A 17,891-nucleotide genomic window follows, 5' to 3' on the forward strand; every position below is an offset into this window, starting at 1 on the left:
TCACACCTGCTCAAGATGCCAGGCTGCAATACTAGCACAAATGCTTTGACTGTGTTCATGCAGACCCCCACAGACTTAAACTCATCTTAGCCATGCAACCTCACATGCACAGACAAGTGCATATGCATTACTAATGAATTATATAAATGTGTTGCTACTTGCCCTGACAATGGATACTTGCTGATCAGCTGGTTTCTCACTCACACATTTACTTCTTTGGTGTCAGGCTTGTCCTCCTGTAACCCATATACCCACCCATCCTGTGTAAGTGATGATGACTGTGCCATGCCTTGTGCATATTTCTTTGTGACTTAGGGTTACCTATGTCTGATGCACAGAGTAGATAGCTAATGCTTGTTTTAATCAAATGTATTATAAACACTGCTATAGTTCTTTTTCCTGCTCAGTTGCAAATGATTTGTTATGTACTTCTCGATCCTCATTGTATTTGTTTTATTATTCTTTCTAATGCAGTTCTACTAAATAGTAACTAATAAATAGTACTTGCTCAGTCCCTTGTGCAAATTATAAGATTGCCTTACTCACTGTTGGGTTAGCTACACTGGGCAAATGTAATGCAAGATGCACAGTACTGGGCAGAATCATATATCTGTATTGCATGTACCACTCCTTAGTTAATGGTGATATTCCTCTACAGCTGAGCAATGCTTCGTCTTAGTGATGTACAATACTTACATATGAGGCAAATCATTTATATATCTCCTATAGATCAGAGTGTGTGATATATCTTTAAGAAGCTTTCCAATGAGTCAGCACATGCATATAAATATTGAGCATATGCAAGCAAGAGTGTAATTTTGAGTGAGCAGCCAGAGTGTGAGCATGTAAGTATGTAGTCATTCAGTTAGTCTGTTTAAGTTTAATGTTCCTGCCATCAGTCATATGCATACAATAAACCACTTAAATGAACACCCAAGCCTCAACATCTTCTTAATGCACATAAGAAGAGTGACATCTCCTTTCTAAAGGTTCTTCACTTACCTTGGTTAATATTGCTGCTACAAGATGTGTTTTCCACCACTGATTCTATCTGATGCTCTCAGAACACAATCATTACATGGGTAAGTAAAAGTTGAAGAACTTTGCAGGCATTATTTTTAATGTTTGTATGTGGTTAGCATCAAGATTTTCAATTAGGTAGTGAGTGTGTGTGCTGTATTCTGCCTCTTAGCCAGAACCATGGCATATTGTGTATGTCTACATGTGCCAGCATCATACACAGCTGCAGGTTCTTCCTCAGACTCATCTATATCTGCTGGCCCTACTGGCCCTGCATGTGGTGTTGGAAACTGCAGTCTTTGGCTTTATTGTCCTTGTTGCAGTTGTTTCCTGACAATTATATTGTGCAACATGACACAGACTGTGAGAATTTTGCCCAAGTTGCCTGGGTCATACTGCAGGGGGTGATGGTGTGAGGTATTGCCATCTGTGCCAGGGAGAGTAGGCAGTGCATGTGTATCATATGTCAGCTTAGTTAGCTGGAGTTTTGTAAATAATTATGTATCATTTGACTATCACACTAACATAGACAGATGCTTGTGTTAAAAATGTATCAACAGTGCTATGGTAACTGCTTACATGCATATGTTTAAACAGAAAATTCTGGAAGGGAAGAGTAGACATTTTTGAAATGGTTTTATAGCTTTCAGATACTACAACAGATCTTAGCAAAGGTCTGAGTGTGCATTGTACCAGAGTCAGATGATCAAATGTGATGTCATTCTTTAACCAGCACTGGGAGGATGGAATTCACACAGCAGTTTGTTTCGTTTTCTTTGTAACCTGATATAAAGATTTATGACAGTTACCACAGTTAGTTGAGTTCAGTTCACTTCAGTTCAGTTTTAGTGAGAAGGTCATCACCTTTGCCTTGTGGAAGTACGCATCTCAGCATCTAACCTTGCCTTGCAGTATTAAGTTAGCTAGGGAACAGTTATTTTTTAGACATTCAGGAAATACAGTGAGATTAGTGAAGTATTGTTTTTCTGCATCTGTTTGAATTTATCCAACTGTGTTATTTTTATTTCTACTGTCATTGAAACTCTAGTGTTTATTGTACTTATATATTTAGCATTATTATGTTTTCTATTTTATTATTTATTATTAAATATTTTTATTCCTTTGATTGTGGCTGGTCTTTTAGAGATACTTTTAACATTTTGAGAGTACTTCTGATTATTTTAGTGATGCCATAACCACTCCAAAAAGCCTTGCTACTTTAGTTACAATCTACTATTTATATTAGTATTGATTTTACTCAGTATACTCCAATACCCTTGTAGGAGCCTGAGAGTGGTTGACTGGTGGCAGTGTGGGTACCTAGCAGTCTGGGCAGTAGGGGTACAGTTAGTAAATCTGTACCTGAATCTCCCAGGTGTGTGTGTGTGTGTGTGCGTGTGTGTGTGTGTGTGTGTGTGTGCGCGTGTGTGTGCGTGTGTGTGTGTGTGTGTGTGTGTGTGTGTGTGTGTGTGTGTGTGTGTGTGTATGTGTGTGTGAAAATCAAATACCCAGGTGTGGGTGTGTCAGCTACTTGGAACTGGGACAAAGTGCTCCAAAGTGAGTCTTGTTTGGGATCTGGAGAGACAGAGACTCCAGGCCCAGGTCTGGAGTGTGTTCCTGGTGTGCTCTTGGAGGAAACTGTGCTGATGCAGAGAGCTGCATTTGAAAACACTGTGTAAATCCATTCCTGTTTTCAGTGACCATCTCTCAATAGTGTCAATGGTGAGGATTGAGGCTCCTTGATTACTGGCCCAGGGTAGAGAGGATATCACACAGGGCACCACCAGATGTGCTCAGATGTCATAACCTTGATTTCAGCAAGCAAAATACATGCTCTATAATATTCCTAGTTTGAGCATGTGCATAGTTGCATCCTTGCTTGGTGGGATTGTAGGGATTTCTCAGTGGTGTCATGAGCCAAGGTTCTAGTGCATAATCCACATCTCCCAGTAGAATTCCCTGTGGAAAGTCACCCCTAGCAAACCTTTCACACAGGGCACAGTTGTGCCATATGTTTAAATTATGAAAATGGTCAGGGTTACCTGCACACACATTGTAAAAGATCCCTTAGGCAATACAGAATGCCTGATAGCTTGACAGAGTGATATTATTTCCTGTTGATGTACCTCCTTCCCTGTTCATTGGGTGAGGCTTTGAGTTCAGTGTGTATGCAGTCTATGGCCTCCAAAAACTTCAGGGAAGTGCGCTATGGCATAGAATTGTTGCATGATAGTTGCTGTCTCCTCTGGGGTACATGGAAACCAGATGTGATCCCTAATATGTTGTAGAATAGCAATTTAAAATTAATCTAATATTTTGGAGGCTAAGGCCTGTGACACCCCTAATATATCCCCTGTGGGTGTCTGAAAAGTGCCTATTGTTATCATACATAATGCTATACATACCTTGGCTTCCACTGGAATGAGCTCCCATGATTTCCGCAGGGCCTCAGGTGAGGGTGGCAAAAGTTACATATTTTTTCTTGGGTATCCCTGTCCAGCCTTTATCACTCTACAATTTCTGTATCAGACAGTCCACAGTAAGCCAAATGTGGTCTGAACACTCTTATTCTTTTAGGCCAAAGTCTAGCAGCAAGAGCAGTGGCAGCAGTACCTTGAATTAAAGGTTGTTACACATATAGGTTAATAATGGCAAGAGCAACCTCTGACATTTTTTTTAAATGTCTTCATGGCTGTATTTCAAAAAGTACTGGAATTGATGTAAAAAAGAAGTACTGCATATACATGTGCATTTTATGCATTTCTGAATAGCTATGCCATGTTGATATGCTTAATTAACAAGTGTTTTATGTACTTACACCTTCAGTAGCATAGTCTGCCATTTATCCTTGTTTTCAGGTTGGCAGATGTGCAGAGCTATTTAATGAATACCAAACGGTAAGTCAAGCACACACATTTAGCATGAAGTCCAGGTGTTCATGAATCTGGCCCACTGTCTTATCTTTATTTGCAAAACTATCTTTTACAGAGCAAGTGTGTTCCCTCAGAGAAAACAAAGTACTTTCTTTATAAATATTTGGTAAGAGAGCATTTGCAAAAGTATCCTTAGGAGCCAGGCTTGTGTTCAACACACTAATAATTGACTCTAGTATGAACAGTCATTAGTGTATGACTGTCACCTTTTTGCACTAAAGATTACGGCTGTGGTATCCAAGGTACTTCTCCTTTCTCCAAGCTGGTGCATGCTCAGAGTTGGTATACATACATATATATATATATATATATATAGATATAGATGTGTGTGTGTGTGTGTGTGTGTGTGTGTGTGTGTGTGTGTGTGTGTGTGTGTATATGTGTATATATATATATATATATATATATATATATATATATATATATATATATATATATATATATATGGTATATGGTTTACCTTTAAAATGTTGCAATACAAATGTGCAACTGTTCATGTACCCAACTAAAAATGTCAGAAACTGTACCGAATCCTCAGAAGAATGAACCTGGTCTCCAAACAATGTTAACACTCTGGGACTGTTGAATTTGTGCGAAACACCTGTCACTTCCAGATGTCTCCGGCAACTGTTATGCAAGGGGGCAAGCCCCCTGCACCCCTCATGTAGAGGCTGTGCCTCCACACCTCCTTCAAATTATATATACTAACTCCGAGATCACACTACAGTAAGGGAAGGGGTACATGTCCCGATCACCACTGTAGTACAATTTCCACTCAGAATGCTGAACTCAAAAAAGAGCAAATGTACACTGGCATTTGCTCTTTTGTGAGTTCGGAAATTTTTAGTTAGCTAATAAAAACTTTTGAAAACAGCCTTTCGCACATTTGAACTTTGCAGATGTGCACCTTGATATATATATATATATATATATATATATATATATATATATATATATATATAAGCATATAAACATACATATACATATATGGGTGTAGGACACTGTATTGAATGTACAGTGTCCAAATACCTTACAGATCGGCATCCAAATGTCCAATCCACGCAGACTGACACATTCTATGCATGCTTCCGGGATTACCCCACAGCTGAGTAAACCAGTAGTAAGTGTATTTGCCATTGGGGAAGTCCTCTTGCATCCCCCATACCTCCTGTTATTATATATACTACCTCTAAGATTACACAATCCCTGAGGAAAGGAAATATTCCCCTACCCAGGGGAATATCAAACTCACACACCTGTCGACCCCCTGCCTCTGTTGACCATTTGACATTGACCTACTGCATGTCATGACATTCTACATTCAATACAGTACCCTCAACATATATATATATATATATATATATATATATATATATATATATATATATATATATATATGTGTGTGTGTGTGTGTGTGTGTGTGTGTGTGTGAAGGGGTGGAAAGGAATTGCCTACCTGCAAAAAACACATTTTTTAAGTTTTTATTTCAACATCTGTTCATATTCAAATGACTTTACTCCTTTGTGCCTTTGTGATCAAAATTTTGAGAATCACAAAGGAGTAAAATTTTTGTCAGGGAGCCATAAACTCAGACTTTTGGAACCAAGTACCAAGTGAAATTCAGAATGAACAAACACTGCAAGCCGCAAAATTAATGGAACACATATTTAAAGAAAGCAAACGCAAGGATATTAGTAGCAAAGGGTAATGCTTTAACATAGATATATATATTTCACTTAGTACAGTGGTGTTGCTTTGTATAAATGTAAGTGGCTGCACTTTAGTATGTTTAATATTTCATATTTTACATTTGTGCATTTTATAGTATGTACTCTATGTTGTGTATCTGTCTTAGTTAAGTGTTACTGCTACTATTAACTGTGTCTGTGTTAATCATTTTACTCTCCATGGCCATGCTAAGAGGCTCCAGATCATTGTTATTTTATTAAAGGAAAACTGGTGTCATTCTGCTGCTCTGTAACTGCACATGTAAGACTGTTCTGTTACATGTGAAATAAAGGCTCTGGAACTGTGCATCTGATTCTTCCTCAGTATTTTCAGTCACCTGCTTACTTTATTATTCTATACATGGGGCAAAGTATGCAGGAGCATGCAAACTGTCTATGGCTGCCTTTCTCAACAGACATCTGAGTCATATTGCCTTGTTCTCTATCTGTATGAGGACATGCTTCCTCATTACTCAGTCAGTTTTGTAAGCCACCTGAATAACATGGCACAGCAGAGGTTCCTGAAACTCTTAGAATTTAATTTATGCACTGAATTATTTTTTTGCTTTATGTCCACAGTACTGTAAATGTACAGCTGTGCTTCAGAAACATGGAATATAAATTCCAGGTGCAACCCAAGAGAACAGCAGGGTTCTACCTCCGTCAAGTGTGAATACTTAACTTAGGCCTCAGACAGAAACTTATTCACGTTGTCATTTTTTTCACCTGTCATCAAACTGTCCATCTAAATGCTTATACCTTTGCATTTTTACATATCTTTCAACTGCTTTCTTTTTATGTTTTCTCTGTTGATATATTTGCCTTTCCACTCAGGCGTCTGGCTGCCTCTGTATAATTAAGCACTATATGTGCATGTTTACAGTATCCATTCTGCACACAATATGCATTGGGGCCCTGGTGTGCTGGTTGCTTAGTGACCGAATCAAACCACAACACTAACTGTGTGTACAGAGTGACAGTGCTATTGGTACAACTCAAGACAATGTTTGCTCAGTGTCAGCACTTTTACATGGGTCACATTTTGTCAAGAAAGATTTGCCTTTCCAGAAACTGCTTCGCAAGTTAAAAAGGGTAAATAAATAAATAATATCAGAAACTCTTTAACAGAAAATCCCTAAGAAACTACCACTGAAAACATTCCAGCTGATTCAACAATCATTTAATCTTTAAAAAATGCAGTGTTTCATTTCAGGTCAGTAAGAGCTGTTCTTCTGTCATACTAGAAATATACAGATGTAATACATACCCAAGAGCATACTTTGTGTGGCTGTTTATGAATTTATGAATGTATTGCACTGTTGTGAATTTTTAGCATATTTGTTTACAGCAGATTTGGAAAGATGAACTGAGCAAAACCGTATTCCAGGGCAGTCGAAAAGGGTGGGTCACCGAGGTCAACAATGAAGATGATAGTGTATTGCACAATAAAATAATTTGGCAATATATATATATATATATATATATATATATATATATATATATATATATATACAGAGAGAGAGAGATCAGTAAAACAGAGCCAATGTTCAGATTTAAAATACCGTGAAGCAACTGGCAATTGATTTGGTTAATGACAATGAATATTATTAATGCTAAGTGGCAACTGTTAAAATGAACTGATACTAAGAAATGCATTTAACTGTTTTCACACAGAAACCCAGAATTATTATCACTTTTTTAATTTAATATCTAATGAATGAGAAATGAGACAGTGGTCCATGTTCACTCATTTAGATTAGTGTGATATATGTTGATAATAAATTATGTTATATCAGATTATTCTGCTGTGGAATATTAGTGTGTTGTTTTCCCAAGTGATCCCACAATATGCCTGCGGAACTGCAACAAGAACAGTTTGCCATGATTTAATCTACCCGTCATTGCAGTTCTAATGTTACAGTAAACATCAGTAGTTGAATTTAGCAGACGTGGTGGATAGGTAGGTGGAACCCACATCCTTTTGTTTTTCTGGCCTTGGAGCAAGTGTGCACAGTGCTACACCAGGAAGTATGTAACCCAGCAGTGAAAAACTGGAGCAGAAGGTAACACAGGGTTAAAATGCTTCATCTGTAAACATTCTGAAAATCAGTTTTAGTAAGAATATGTATCAAACATCTTAACTATCACTATCTATTTCAGTGTAAAAATTGAGATTATCAACCTGGGTGCTGTAGGGGCTGTCCAGAGGGGGTGGAAGTAAGAAATATAGATATCCACAAACTCTCAAGCAAAGCCAGATCAATTTCTTCAAAGGCAGATCCTTGGTCACCTTCTTTGACAAGGTTACTGAAGCAACAGATGAGGGCGAATCAATACACACTGCATATCTAGACCTCAGAAAGGCACTCAACACCATCTCACACTCATGTATTGTAGATAACTCTCCCAGCAAAATGTAAATCCCTGCATAACTCATTGGATAGCAGACTGGCTCAGACATAGATGCCAGGGAATTAGGTTAGGTAGCTATACCTTATCCAAAAGATCTGTCAGTAGTGACGTACCCCAGGGTTCGCATAGGTGAAAGCAAATGTTAAGGGTTTATGGCTGACTTAGTCTGCAGATGACTATAAACTTGTCACCATTATAAACTCCTCCAGAGGACACCAGAATCCTCCAAGAGGGCCTATCCCAAACAAATAGCTGGTGTCAAAGCCATGGGCTAAAACTAAATGCTAAGAAATGTATAATCATATCCTTCAGCAAGCATGACTTCCCTTGTAACTATCACCCCTGAAAGTTGGTCCATTAGTCAAGGATCTAGGAACCTATGTCAGCAACTAGCTGTCCTACGATCAACACATATTCACTATTGCAAGGAAGTCCTTATTCACTGCACAGCTTATATCTAAAGGTATGGTATCCATGTCCAGGGATGAAATCATTCCACTGTACTCACCTCTCATCATGCATATCGTTGAATATAATGCCTCATTCGGTACATACCTGTCCAAACACTGGACACAGCTGGAGCAACCATAACAGTTTTGCACTAAAAAAATCAAAGCTTAAATCACAAAAACTATGCAGACCACCTGAAAGCCATGTCCTTCTTCTCAGTATCATACAGGCTACTAAGAGGTGACCTCTGCTTTAAATATAGACCCTCAAGAGACCCTATCCTGCCTGACTTATTACATATTCACAAGTCCAAAGGTAGCTTGAACCCCAGCTCAAGGGATCTCAATCTCTTTTGCAACATTAATAGAATATGGTGGATGGATAGGTATGTATCGCAGAAAATAAGTCTTCAGCAGAATCGTTTTCCACTGGACATAAAGCAAAGTACTTCTCTTTCTCTATTCAAATGTAATTTGGGTGAATAGATTGGAAGCCAGAAATTCATCCCTGGTTCAGCAGCTATGTCCCTCATGATAACAGCAACAAGCAAATGCCCCAACATGAACTTGTTCTGCCCACTTCTGGGTTTTTCTTATGTAAATTATAAGGGCTACTACAGGAACATAAGGCTAGGCTTCTTCTGATCTTCACTGATCAATATCTTAGTAAGTGCCTATGAACCTATGAACCAATGTGTATACTAGGAAGGTTCAAGCTTTAATATAATTATGATGTGACACCTTAACATTTTATACATGCTTTCAAACCAAAGAAATGTTAATCAGAAAAATAAGAACATATGGATAGATCTTCTCATGGACAAAATACATCACAATAGATCAATCATAAGAAATGAACAGATTTTATTACAAAATTCAGTTAGTTAAGTGTATGCTGTGTGTGGTAACCAAAGGTTATGAATATGGCTGATGTAGACATGCAAAGTATATGGGAAGATTAGACAAGCCCTATGACATCAGCACAGGGGAAGATCATGAAACCAAAGAACATAGACCATATAAAAGGTGACTTGTGGGTCATGGTATGTATGCAACTATAAGTCAAATTTTACTGCACACAACATGACAAATAACACTTCTCACATTATTCAGTGGGAGTGGAAATTATTTTTTATTGTTAATTGCCCCCCCCCCCATTTGGTAGCATCGGGCTGTGCTTGCTTATACTATACATATATTGCATTCATTCAACCTCAGAGAGCATAGATCCAGAGATGAGCATGGGATACGTGTGTCTGCTCCCTTTTTTTCTTGCAAACCTAGATGGAAGCTATTCAGTGTCTGCAGTGTCAGCTCTTACAAGGTTTACAATCATGTTTGTCCATTGGGCAAGAGTGCATGAACTTCTAGCAGGCAAGCCTCTCTCTTGATGTTATGTCCAAGTGTGACCCCAGGCATATCTAAAACCTACAAGTGATGCTCCCAATGTAAACAACAAAAGTTATCACCCTTACCTCACCCCAGTAGCTGAGTTGATAATTATGCTGTTCCCACCTATCTGGTCAGTTCATTCATTATTATCTGAGTCCGGTATTTAATGTCACATGAGTCACACTGAGAGCTCCATCCTTCTATGCCACAGAAAATACTGTAATATGGGGCAGCTATGAATGGCTATGAAGACAAGGCTTTAAGGGGTCAAACTGAATTTTACAAAAACTTTAGACAGTGCAAAAGTAAATGTCTGCTGAAGATGTGGTGGTTATGTTGTACACTGGCATACACAAAGTGAATTATTTACCGACGTGAAGACATACTAGAAATAGTCTTGGTTGATGCCGTCTATTAATATGCACGCCTGAAGCAGTACTGCAAAGTTCTGTAACAGGAGATTTTTCTTTTTTTGTCAGCAAGACTACCAGCTCAGCTGATCTGCCATCACTCATGCCTGTACAATCGTCTCATAAGCTCTTGAACTTTTTGCTAGTCCATCTCATTTTCCAGTAAAAGCTGCTAAGTGCGTGTCTCATTCACATTTGAATCCCAGAGCTATCTTCAACCCATACCTCCACTACAAGACTGCTAGAGGCATTCACATTTTGTCATAAGGAATTATTTTATAACTTTTTTGCATATTCCTTAATGCTCACCTTTGTTGCATGATTATACTTATACACATGTATGTTTCTAAAGAGTATCAGGCATTTTAGCCATCTTTGTGACATACAAATATCAGTCTTGTTTGTGTTCTCCCATCTATCTTTCATGACATAAATAGTGAGATTCTGCAGTGTTTTTCATAGATAATTTGTTGTAGCCCATTTACCTCTTGAACTGGCATCTATCCAGAAACAAAATCTACTCTGTGTGTGAGCATTCTGAGATGTTATTTTTTGAACTCAGAACAGTGCTTCAGATACAGTTATGACACGAGTAACAGCAACTCAACACTTCCGATATTTGATGTTTAGCACAGGTTTCAACCTGGTGGACTTTTTTTGAAAAGGTCACCAAAGCAATGGATGAAGGTAAAATGGTACACACTGCGTATCTCAAACTGGACCAAGCTTTTGACACAAACTGCCCTAGGGACAGTAAGATAAATAAACTGGGAATAAACCCCTACACAACTTGATGGATTGTCAAGTTGTTTACATATAGGATGCTGGAGATTGAAATAGGGGAAGCTACCACTGCAAAGTCTTCTTATAGCAACCACATCTGTTCAAATTTCCGTTTTGTCTGCCATTCTCAGCAGAACAGCTTTCATTGTGCTGGTTGCTGACTGATCAACTGATTGTCAAATTAGTCAGGGGTACAGGAATGTTAATGTTCTTTCAGAGGCTTGTTCTATTCTATCAAGAGAGGCCGCAATGTTTGACATGTCATTCTCTATTTCACAAAAGACTCATAGGTGAATTTTGTATTCTCCAGTGAGTACCTCTTTAAGAGTATAAGATTAAAGTGTTGGCAAAATTTTATTTAATCTGAGATGCATCAAATGTTCAATGAATACATCAAAAACAATACTTTAACAGGTACTGGTTAGCTGCAATATAAAATGAGTTGACTGCAAAATGCAGGAAATTAAGCTTTTGTAACTCTTCTTCAAGCATTTAGGATACTAGAGGAATATGCTAGGGAAGGGAAAAGTAAATGCCTATTGTAGGACTTGTCAACAGTGCTAAAAAGTTGGTAAAGGATGGGACAAGACTAAGGCTGCATTAATGCTTTTGCCTGTTATCGAAGAACGGTTTTAGAGAAGAGCCCTGGATATTGTGGGACCCCGGAGTACTCCAAGTACTACAGGAAAGAAAGACATCTTGGTGGTAGTAGACTATGCTACCAGATATCCTGAGGCAGTGGCTCTGCCATTTACCGAGGCAGAGAAGGTGGCAAATTCTTTGCTAGAAATCTTCAGCAGAGTAGGCTTTTCATGGGAAATACTGACTGATCGAGGTGCCAACTTCATGTCAGACCTGCTGACTTGTCTGTGGAAGTGTTCTGGGGTGAAACATCTGAAGACCATCCCCTATCATCCCCAGACTAATGGTCTTGTGGAGAGGTTAAGCCCTACATTGAAGACTATGCTACGGCCACTTGCAGACCAGTTTAAAAGATAATGCTAAAGAGTGCTTAAATTATTAAACAATTACAAGAAGATGTAGAGTCGTGTCTAAAATAAGTGATTTGGCAATTAGATGGGGTGCACATATGCTTTCAAATGAAGGAATCTGAGCAGGGTAAAGCCAAGTAGCTTCTCCTGCTCAGCTTGCCAAACTAGATAAACAGGATAGTGTATTGAGCGTGTGTGCATGTGTGTTTGTGTGTGTGTATATATGAGAGTGTTTGCAAATCTGTAAGTCTGTGTGTGTGTGTGTGTGTGTGTGTGTGTGTGTGTGTGTGTGTGTGTGTGTGTGTGTGTGTGTGTGTGTGTGTGTGTGTGTGTGTGTGTTTGTGTGCGTGTGTGTGTGTGTGTGTGTGTGTGTGTGTGTGTGTGTGTGTGTGTGTGTGTGTGTGTGTGCGTGTGTGTGTGTGTGTAGTTGCAGGTAGTTATACTGAATGTTCAAAATATCCAATATTGCTTTCATTAATTTTGCTGCCTTTGCTAACATCTGCATGTGAGTGATTGCTGCACAGTGAAGAGCGGGAATTTGCCCTTTCCCCATTATTGTGTGATCTCACTATTGGTATACATAATATGTAACGGATGTCGGGGCTGCAGGTGGTCTGCCACATGCCTAAAAATTTTTTTTTTTATATAGGTAGTGGTTGGGCTGCGCAGGATGGTCTCTATAGACTAAAGTGTTTGTTATTAAAAAAAAAACACGAGTAAGAAATAGGTCCTGGAAGAAAGTCCTTATCTAGCCATGCTGATGGGAAGTTAACTGATTAAATTCTTACTGACTCTGCTCTATAAACAGAAAGATCTGAGAAAGACTCATATGATGCTAACCATACTAACTGTGCACATAATATGAGGAAACCTGCATAGATTGTACCATAGGAATTCAGCTGACAACAAGGAAACTAGAGATTCCTGAGTTGCAACTGCAAACACACAACTTAATGGCAAGGCAAGACATATACTATAAACCTTAGTAATAGTAATAACAGGTGCTTGATGTAAGACACAGTAATACTCAGTGGCAGATCTAAGACACAGCAATATTCAGTTGCAGATGTAAGGCACAGTAATACCCAGCTACTGCTGTAAGTCATAGTGAAACCCAATGACTGATGTAAGACACAATAATAACCAATGACTGATATAAGGCACTGTAATAATCAATTACTGATGTAAGGCATAGTAATAACCAACTGTCGACACAAGGCACAATAATAACCAATGATCGATGTAAGGCACAGAAATAGCCAGCTGCTAATGAAAGGAGTAGTTATATCCAGTCACTGATGCAAGGTACAGTAATAACCAGCTGCTGATATAAGGCAGAGTAATAATCAGCTCATGATATAAGGTACAGTAATAACCAGCTGCTGATATAAGGCAGAGTAATAATCAGCTCATGATATAAGGTACAGTAAATAACCAGCTGCTGTTGTATGGCAAAGTAATAACTAGCTGCTAATGTATGGCACAGTAATAACCAATGACTGGTGCAAGGTCCAGTAATAACCACCCAGCTACTGATGTCAGGCACAATAATAACCAGTTGCTGATGTAAGACATATTAATTACCAGCTGCTGATGTAAAGCATGGTAACTACCATTACCGATGTCAGGCATACAGAACTATAATCAGGTCTCTGATCATAATAAGGATGTTATGTGTCAGAGATATGGATGTCAAGAAACTGAATCTTGACATTGATGTTGAAAATTCATAACTTTCCTGATCAATAGGCTGTATAACAGGAGGAAGAAAATCATGGCAAAAATTAGGAGGTGCAGCACCCAGCAGGATAAAAGCACTCTCATCTAACTAAATAAACAACTCAGAGGACAAATAAAGTCTACCAAAGCCAAATTTTAGTTAGGTTTGGCCTCCCAGGCCAAGGTCAACCATAAAGCATTCTTTAGCTATGTCCGCAACCTCAAAGGCAATACAGAATTGTGTGCAGAGCTCATTTTAAATGGAGCCACCTACACTGACCCAGAAGATATAGCAAACCTCTTGGCTGATAAATTCATCTCCAGCTTTACCCCCCTCTCCCCCCTCAACCTTCCCTCAGGAAATATCATCAAATATAACTCCCCCTACTATCGCTAGGGGACAGGTCCTTAATGCTCTCTCTAAGACCAAGAACACTGCATCAATGGGCCCAGACAATATCCCAACATGCCTTCTAAATAGTATGAAATATGACCTATTAGGGCCTCTGGAATTACTATTTAACTTTAGCCTCCAGACAGGCTTTGTTCCTCATGAATGGAAAAAGGCAACAGTCATCCCTCTCCGCAAAGGTGGGCCATCTACAGACCCTGGAAACTACAGACCCACAAGTCTCACTAGTTTTATACGTAAAGCCATGGAAAGAATTATCATGGAGATGATCAATAGAGATATAGTAAACCTCCAGTCACTGGACCCAACTCAGTTTGGTTTTATCCAGGGCAGATCATGCTTACTCAACCTGGTGGACTTCTTTGAGAAGGTCACCAAAGCAGTGGATGAGGGCAAAATCATTCACACTGCCTACTTTGACCTGGCCAAGGCATTTGACACAATACCCCACTCAGGCATTGTTGACAAACTCAAGAGATTAGGTACAAACTCATATTTCACCCAGTGGATAGCCAACTAGCTCACAGACAGGACCCAGGAAGTTAAAATTGGGGAGTCCACTTCTACAAAGAGGCCAGTCACAAGTGGAGTCCCTCAGGGATCAGTCCTTGGACCGCTCCTTTTTGGCATTTACTTCTCAGAAGTCAAGGCTAATGTCAGTGGTCTCTAGTTGACTATATTTTCAGATGCTTGCAAATTAGGAGCTGTCATTGAATCTCACATTGGCACAAATGTTCTCCAGGAGGGGCTGGCACAGACAAACAACTGGTGTCAGAGTCATGGAATAAAACTAAATGCTAAGAAATGCATAATAGTATACTTTGGAAAGTCATCCATCCCTGGTAACTATCATATTAACAATACACCCCTTAGAGCTGACCCAGTAGTCAGGGACTTAGGGACACACATGGATAGTAATCTAGCCTATGACCATCATGTGTTTACAGTGGTGGAGAACTCATTCTGTGTTGCGCAACTTATAAACAAAGGTATGTCATCTAAGTCCAAGGAAGTCATTGTTCCACTGTATTTGGCATTCATCAGACCTGTCATTGAGTACAATGCCCCCTTTGGTATGTACCTAACCAGGCATATCCAACAATTGGAACGTCCACAGAGGTTCCTCACTAAAAGAATACAGGGTGTAAGTAAAGTGTTCTATGCAGACCGCCTCAAGGCCAAATCCCTGTATTCTGTCTCCTACAAGCTTTGTAGGGGAGATCTTTGCCTGGCATGCAGGATATTGTCTGACCCCACTCTGCTGGACCTCCTGCATATCCACAAAACAAACAGCACCAGAATTACCTATTATAAAGACTTAAACCTTGAATGTGATATAAATAGGACCTGCTGGAGAGATAGGTATGTATCCCAGAGACTACCCCATCTATGGAACAGGCTCCCCATCAATGTGAAGCAGAGTTCCTCCCTAACCCAATTCAAGTGCAACTTGGACAATTGGATGGGAAACCAGAAATTCATCCCTGGTTTGTCACATATGTCTCTAATGGACACAGGTAACCTGTAAATGGTTCACCTCCCAGGCCCATGCTTATAACTATCAAGGGTATCAGAACTTAGCAGAGATTAGGGATGCATGTCTAGGCTTAAAAAGGCCCTTGTGGTCATTAGCCTAGTAAACACCTATGAACCTGTAACTCTTTCTAGTGGATGGTGCTTTACCTGCCCCCATGTACTAAAATGGTTAGAAAAAAAGAGAAAAAAGACAATGTGGTAGCAGTAAATGTTTTACAGCTTAGAAAGCTTTAACACACTAACCAGTGCCACACAGAGAACAGGTACCCAACAAGAGTATTGGGGAGCCAGAAAACATGCTCAACTTAAAAATTGCCTAAGCAAAATTTCTAACTTCTTCTACCGGATTTCTAGTATTCTCCTGTGGGCACTGAGCATTGTTAAGTATGAGACGTGCTTAACAATGCTGATGGGTGTGTGGGTGTGTAACAACTGTTAAGTACCTCTCTAACATCAGTAAGGTGCTTAGCATGCCCATCTTTTCTCTAATTTTGAAGCATAATCACAGCACTTCATGCACTAAATAGTAATAACCAGCAAATGATGCAAAGCATAGTATAACCAGCAAATGATGCAAAGCATAGTAATAACCAGCAAATGATGCAAAGCATAGTAATAACCAGCAAATGATGCAAAGCATAGTAATAACCAGCAAATGATGCAAAGCATAGTATAACCAGCAAATGATGCAAAGCATAGTAATAACCAGCAAATGATGCAAAGCATAGTAATAACCAGCAAATGATGCAAAGCATAGTAATAACCAGCTGCTGATGCAAAGCATAGTAATAACCAGCAAATGATGCAAAGCATAGTAATAACCAGCTGCTGATGTAAAGCATAGTAATAACCAGCAAATGATGCAAAGCATAGTAATAACCAGCTGCTGATGTAAAGCATAGTAATAACCAGCAAATGATGCAAAGCATAGTAATAACCAGCTGCTGATGCAAAGCATAGTAATAACCAGCAAATGATGCAAAGCATAGTAATAACCAGCTGCTGATGTAAAGCATAGTAATAACCAGCAAATGATGCAAAGCATAGTAATAACCAGCTGCTGATGTAAAGCATAGTAATAACCAGCAAATGATGCAAAGCATAGTAATAACCAGCAAATGATGCAAAGCATAGTAATAACCAGCTGCTGATGTAAAGCATAGTAATAACCAGCAAATGATGCAAAGCATAGTAATAACCAGCAAATGATGCAAAGCATAGTAATAACCAGCTGCTGATGTAAAGCAGTTCACACATATATAAAAATAGCTGACAGCTTAATAGGTAAGTTCTTGAACTGGTAAGAAAAACAATTAGGAGATTGAAACTCCAAAACTTTTAGGTAGATAGATGTATAAAGATAGGTGTACTTAATTTTTAATGGTTGAGTTGCCTTCATCCTGGTGACTTAAAACTTAGGAAAAAAATCAACTCCCTTTCTTAAAAGAAGATGTAGCTTCTGTAGATCTCATCAGAAGATGAATAACCTGCCCAAAAGCTGCTCTACAAAAATTGTTAACTCTGGATAAGGAGAACGTAAAGGATGGAAGTGAATACCTGTAATTAGTTTTAAAGAATAGCTCTGCCCAAGCTGAGGGATGGACCATCATTCATTCTTCATTCATTTTCCAGGTATCCATGTAACCCAATTCATTGATGAAGGAATACAGAACCTGTTCTTTTATTATGTGAATGCAGTACAGTGACACTACTCCTGGATAAGGTACCAGCTCATCATGGAACACAAATGTTCACTCACATACATCTTGCACACACCTATGGGAAATTTAAAAGGATGTCAGTTTACCTACACAAAGTTTTTGGAATGTGGGGGGCAACCACAGCATCCAAAATGGTTGTAAAGAGGACATGCAGATTCAACATGGCGGGTACAAAGAGGACTTGCAAATTCCATAACGAAGGCACAAAAGAGACATGCAGATTTCATATACAAGACACAAGGTGGACTAAGAAAGGCATGCAGATTCCACACAGAAGGACCAAGGAGGCTATATAGATTCCATACAGAAGGACTAAGGAGGCCTTGCAGATTCCGCACAAAAGGACTAAGGAGGCCTTGCAGATTCCACACAAAAGGACCAAGGA

The sequence above is a fragment of the Protopterus annectens genome, chromosome 3.part0 (assembly GCF_019279795.1).
Source record: "Protopterus annectens isolate FY-2018-M chromosome 3.part0, PAN1.0, whole genome shotgun sequence".
Lineage (NCBI taxonomy): Eukaryota > Metazoa > Chordata > Ceratodontiformes > Protopteridae > Protopterus > Protopterus annectens.